A 6,146-nucleotide genomic window follows, 5' to 3' on the forward strand; every position below is an offset into this window, starting at 1 on the left:
ATTAATTAGTGTATTTCTGTTATTTTGGGACATTTTTAAATAAAGATCATAGTCAACTCACCACCAAAGCAGTTTTTACAGAAGCAGAAACTGTCATCCATTTGCTTCTGTGAAATTGAATAAAGGGAAACTCATTTAAGATGGGAATCAAGAGGCCAGCAGGGAGAGCACTTACGTTCTTCCACTTGTGGTCAACAGAACCAAAAGGAAGAGATGTATCTTGTATTCCCAAAAGGATGAATTCTAGACTTTACTACCCCAGCAAGAGGAAGAAAGGTTTCCTCCTCCCCTGACTACAGCCCAGCCAGCCAAGGACTGTCACAACCCACTCAATGCAAAACCACTATACTTGAACTCTCAACTTACTCCTAAAGACTTTTGTTTACAAGAGCCCTTCCCAACTCTCTCTGTCTTTTATAAAAGAGTTGTCCTTCTCCTCTTTCTCTGGACTTTCCAATGTTTTTTTACCTTAGCTTGCATGGCCCAAAGTACAATTCTCTGCTACACTGAATAAACCCATTTTGCAACTAAAATAATTGACTGTTTTATTTTTAAGTTTAGCACTTCTTAATAAAATTATACATATATATATTACACTATGTTTAAACATATATATACACAGATATACGTGCATGTAAACACATGTATATATGCCATATTGATTGTGTTGTTTTGCTAGGGCTGCATTGCAAAGTACCACGGACAGGTTGCTTAAACAAACAAACAAACAAACAAACAAAAATATATATATATATATATTATTTTATCACAGCTCCAGACATGAGAAGCCTAAGGTCAAGGTGATGCCAGGGTTGACTTCTCCTGAAGCCTCCCTCTTACATTTGTAGGTGGACAGTTTTCATTCATTCATTGTCTCCGTGATTTTTTTTTTCTCATGTCAGTGTCTTAATCTCTTCCTGTAAGATTAACAGCATAGGCAATACAACGTCATTTTAAGTTAATTACCTCCTCAAAGATCCTGTCTCCATGTACAGTTACCTTTCTGAAGTATTAGGAGATAAGATTTCAACATACAGGTATTGGGTTTATTTACACACACACATACGCGTGCACACTCATGGAATCCCATGTATGTGTATCTTTACACTAAATTGTATAATATTATCTTCCTTCTCCCTATAATGCAAATTGGATAATCTGTCATAGTTTCAGTTATATGCAAACATTATACTTCTGTCTGACAAGCTTGAGCAAATGCCGCCTCATTCATAGCAAAACCACAGCTCGCATAATCCCAATCTGCTTTTCAAGGATTCATTTGCATCTGAGTCCAGATCAAGCCCACTGATCTAACCTTAAATCTGTCCATTGGTGGCAATCTAATCCCAGCCTATGATTCCAGGACCACAGCTAATGTGTTCAAATCCCTGGTGGCACTACCATGCTGTGTGTGAGGATGCATTTCTCCCCCTTTTAATACGTCATGCAGAGCATGGACATAAATCTACTTTGCTTCCTTATGGAACACGGAGAGCAGACACTAGCATTAATCAAAATTATACCTAAACTCAAGAATGACAAAAGACAGGCACCATTCAGGATAAGATACAGCCAGCTGGCAGATTTGGCTGTTTACACCAAGCCCCAACCCATCCTAATAGGTTTCCCTAGAGGCTTGGTTCAGACTCAGCTTTGGCTCTGTTTTCCTACCACCTTGTGATGGCCTTGAAGATGCTGCCACCTCTCAGTGCCCGGGCCCAAGATCCAAGGTACAGAAGAGAGTCTCTACCATGCACCTGTTTAGCCCTGCTTTCAGCAGGCTTTATTTGCATTGCAAGGATAGATCTCCTTCAAAGTTAGCTATAGGGACACCTCAGAGACATTGTGGGTGCAGTTCCAGACCACAGTAATGAATTGAATATTTCAATAAAGCAAAATAAACTAAATAAATATTAAAATAATAGTAATGAAAATACTTTATTGCTAAAAAATGCTAGCCATCATCTCAACTCTCAACAAGCCATAATCTTTTTGCTGGTGGATTCTTGTCTCAGTGTTCATGGCTTCTGACTGATCAGGGTGCTGTGCTGAAGGCTGGGGCGGCTGTGGCAATTTCTTAAATTAAGACAACAATGACATTTGCTGCATCGATAGACTCTTTCTTTCAGTAATGATCTCCCTGTCACACGTGATGCTGTTCGTTAGCATTTACCCACAGTAGAACTTTCCAAATTGGAATCAATCTTCACAAAACCTGCTGCAGCTTTATCACCTATGTTTATGTACTGTTCTAAATCTTTTGTTGTCAATCCAACAATCTTTAAAGCTTCACCAGGAGTAGCTTCCATTTCAAACAAAACAAAGCAAAACACATTCTTTATTCATCCATGAAGAACATATCCCATTCGTTAGTTTGATCATGAGATGGCAGCAATTTAGTCACCTGTTCAGGCCCCTCCTCTCATTCTGGCTCTCTTGCTATTCCCTCCACATCTGCAGTTACTTCCTTCATCAAAGTCTTCTTTTAAAATTTTTTTAAGGTTTATTTATTTTTGAGAGACAGAACATGAGCGGGGGAGGAGCAGTAAGAGAGGGAGACACAGGATGCGAAGTAGTCTCCAGGCTCTGAGCTGTCAGCACAGAGTCGCATACGGGGCCAGAACTCACAAACCACGAGATCATGACCTGAGCTGAAGTCAGATGTTTAACAGACTGAGCCACCCAGGTGCCCCTAAATTTTTCTTTTTAAAGTGTTTATTTATTTTAGAGAGAGAGAGCAAGAGAGAGAGAGAGAGAGAAGAAGAAGAGAGAGCATGCAACATGTATGAATGGAGTAGGGGCAGAGAGAGAGGGGACAGAGGATCCAAAGTGGGTTCTGCACTCACAGCAGAGGGCCTGAATCAAGACTCGAACTCACGAACCATGAGAGCATAACCTGAGCTGAAATTGGACGCTCAACCAACTGAGCCATCCGGGTGGGCGCCTACACGAAAGTCTTGAATCCCACTACTTCCTCTACTAAAGGCAGAATGGTGAGTCCTTTTCAGAAGGTTTTTCAGTTTACTTTTCCCAGGTCCATAAAAGAGATCCCTATCTACGGCAGCTATCACTTCACAAAATGCATTTCTTAGATAATAAAACTTGGAAGTTATAATTATTACTTGATCCATGAGCTGCTAAATTGTCTTAGCAGGCATGGAAACCACACTAATCTTGTCCATCTCCATCAAAACTCTCAGATGATCAGATGCATGGTCAATGGGCAGTAGTAGCTTGAACGAAATTTTTTTTTTTTTTTGAGTGGTAGGTCTCAATTGTAGGTGTAAAATAGTCAGTAAACCACGTTGGAAACAGATGTGCTGTCATCCAGACTGTGTTGTCCCATTTCTAGGGCACAGGGAGAGTAGATTTAGCATAATTAGCATAATTCCTAAGGGCCTTAGGACTTTCAGAATGGTAAATGAGGACTGGTTTCAACTTAAAGCGAGCAGCTGCACTAGCCCCAAATGAGATAGAGTCAGCCTGTCCTTTGAAGCTTTGAAGTCAGGTATTGACTTCTCCTCTCCCACTGTGAAAGTCCTAGATGGCATCTTCTTCCAGTAGAAGGCTGTTTCATCTCCGGTGAAAAATCTGTTGTTGAGTGAGGCCACCTTCATTAGTATCTTAGCTGGATCTTGTTGGTAACTTGCTGAAGCTTCTTTATCAGCTTCTGTTGCTTTACCTTGCCCTTTGATGTTATGGAGATATTTTCTTTCCTTTAACCTCATGAACCAACCTCTGCTAGCTTCGGACTTTTCTTCTAGTTTTACCTCTCTCAGCCTTCATAGAACTGGAGAGAGTCAGAGCCTTGCTCTCGGATAAGCTTTGGGATAAGGGAATGTCGTGGCTGGTTTGATCTTCTATCCAGACAACTAAAACTTTCTCCACGTCAACAATAAGGCTGTTTCACTTTCTTATCATTTCTGGGTTCAATGGAGAAACACTTTTAATTTCCTTTAAGAACTTCTCTTTTGCATTTACAAACTTGGCTGTTTGGTACAAGAGGCCTACCTGTCAGCCTATTTTTGGCATTAAGCACACCTTCCTCACTAAGCTGAATCATTTCTAAGCTTTCTATTTAAAGTGTGATTTTTTTTTTCACTTGAACACTTAGAGGCCATTGTAGGATTATCAACTGGCTTAATTTCACTATTCTTGTGTCTCAGGGAATAGGGAGGCCTGAGGAGAGGAAGAGAGAGAGGTGAACGACCAGTCGGTGGAGCTTTCAGAACACACAGTACATTCATTGGTTAAACTTGCCTTCTTACATGAGTGCAGTCATGGAACCCCAAGATATCAAAGATCGCTGACCACAGATCACCATAACAAGTGTAATAATAATGAAAAAGGTTGAAATATTGTGAAAGTTACCAAAATGTGACCCAACTTTGTTAAAATTATACGATGATGACCTTGATAATTGTTTCTTAGCATTTGTTTTTCTTTTCTTTTCTTTTCTTTTTTTCCTTTAAGTTGAAGTGTTATGCCAGGGAGGAATCATAGGGAAGTTGTGTTATATACACTCTTTTATTCCTTCTAAAGAACTCTGGTGATGAATGCAGTATGGTAATGGAGAAGGTGAAGGGGGGAGTGAAGGTATTCTGTATTTTCAAAGAAATATTATGGGAGGCCTGCTGGGAATACCCAAGGACCTGGAATGGTTGGTGCCCAGAAGTTTACAGAATCCGGAATGGTGTGGAGGAAACAGATATGGGAAGAACAGTATTGACTAATAGGAATTTTATCAAATTTTGCTTCTTTAATGTTCAGATTTACTCTTTCCTGTCTTCCTACACAGCTATTTCTTTGCCATTAAGACACTGGAAAGTTTCTTTTAAAAAAAGAAAGAAGGGAAATTGCTGATTTCTACTTCAAGAAGGGAGGAAGAGATAAGAAATGTAACTCACACAGCCCAGAACTAACATTTTTTTTTAACGTTTATTTATTTTTGAGAGACAGAGACAGAGCACGAGTGGGGGAGGGGCAGAGAGAGAGGGAGACACAGAATCCAAAGCAGGGTCCAGGCTCTGAGCTGTCAGCACAGAGCCCAACGTGGGGGTCGAACTCTGGAGCCATGAGATCATGACAAGAGCTGCAGTTGAATGCTTAACCAACTCAGCCACCCAGGTGCCCCACCAGAGCTAACATTTTGATAGTTTTATATAAAACTCATTTCAATTACCCAAAACTGTTATCTCTTTCTCCCCACATTTGCATCATTTCTATACATTTAAAATCTATATGTCCAAATTACCATCAAGTCTTCTAATTAACATTACAAGAGTAAAGTAGATTAGGTAACATTCTGGAGGAAGACTGGATCCTGGAAAGGAGATAATGTGGCCCCCTTTTCCATATGTGAATTCAGCTTTAGGGAATAGATGATGACTCACCAATAAAAAACAGATTGTGAATTACCTGTAACACGTCAACTGTACTTAGTACCATTGGATTCAAATCCTTCCTTTCTTTACATGACCTCACCTGATTAGAAGGTGATTACTAATCATGAGCAGATAAAATATCAGTAGTTCAACTTTTATTATTTGTCATCCTTTCCATGTAACAAAGTTAACTAGATGTCTAATATTTTTCATATAATATGTTGGGACTGGAGATAGAAAAATGAATAATCTTTCTGTGAAACAGAAAATGTTGGCCATATTCTGGAATCTTACCAAAAAGCAGCAGCAACAGCACCTTTAATAACTCCTATGTGTTGTTTTAAATATTTCAATACTTTGGATTAAATGTGGGATTAATATACTGTTTAAAAATAACAACTGGCTCAGTCGGTTAAGTGTCAGACTCTCGATTTTGGGTCAAGTCATGATCTCATGGTTCATGAGTTTGAACCCAGCATCAGGTTCTGGGGCTGACAGCACAGAGCCTGTTTGGGATTCTCTCTTTCCCTCTCTCTCTCTGCCTGTCCACCACTCATGCTGTCTCTCTCTCTCTCTCTATCTCTCAAAATAAATAAATAAACATTAAAAAATAACTGCTGAGTTTATTTAATATGAGATAAGAATATGGCAACACTTCAATAGAATAATTAAGAGTCCTGGAAAAATTGGAGACGAACCAACATGAATGGATGCAGACTGTGATAAATAAGAAAATAGATTTTACAAAGCTATGTTTTTGAG

The sequence above is a fragment of the Lynx rufus genome, unplaced genomic scaffold (genome assembly GCF_022079265.1).
Source record: "Lynx rufus isolate CCGP_SWC_20201006 ecotype Redwood Valley unplaced genomic scaffold, mLynRuf1.p SCAF_9, whole genome shotgun sequence".
NCBI lineage: Eukaryota > Metazoa > Chordata > Mammalia > Carnivora > Felidae > Lynx > Lynx rufus.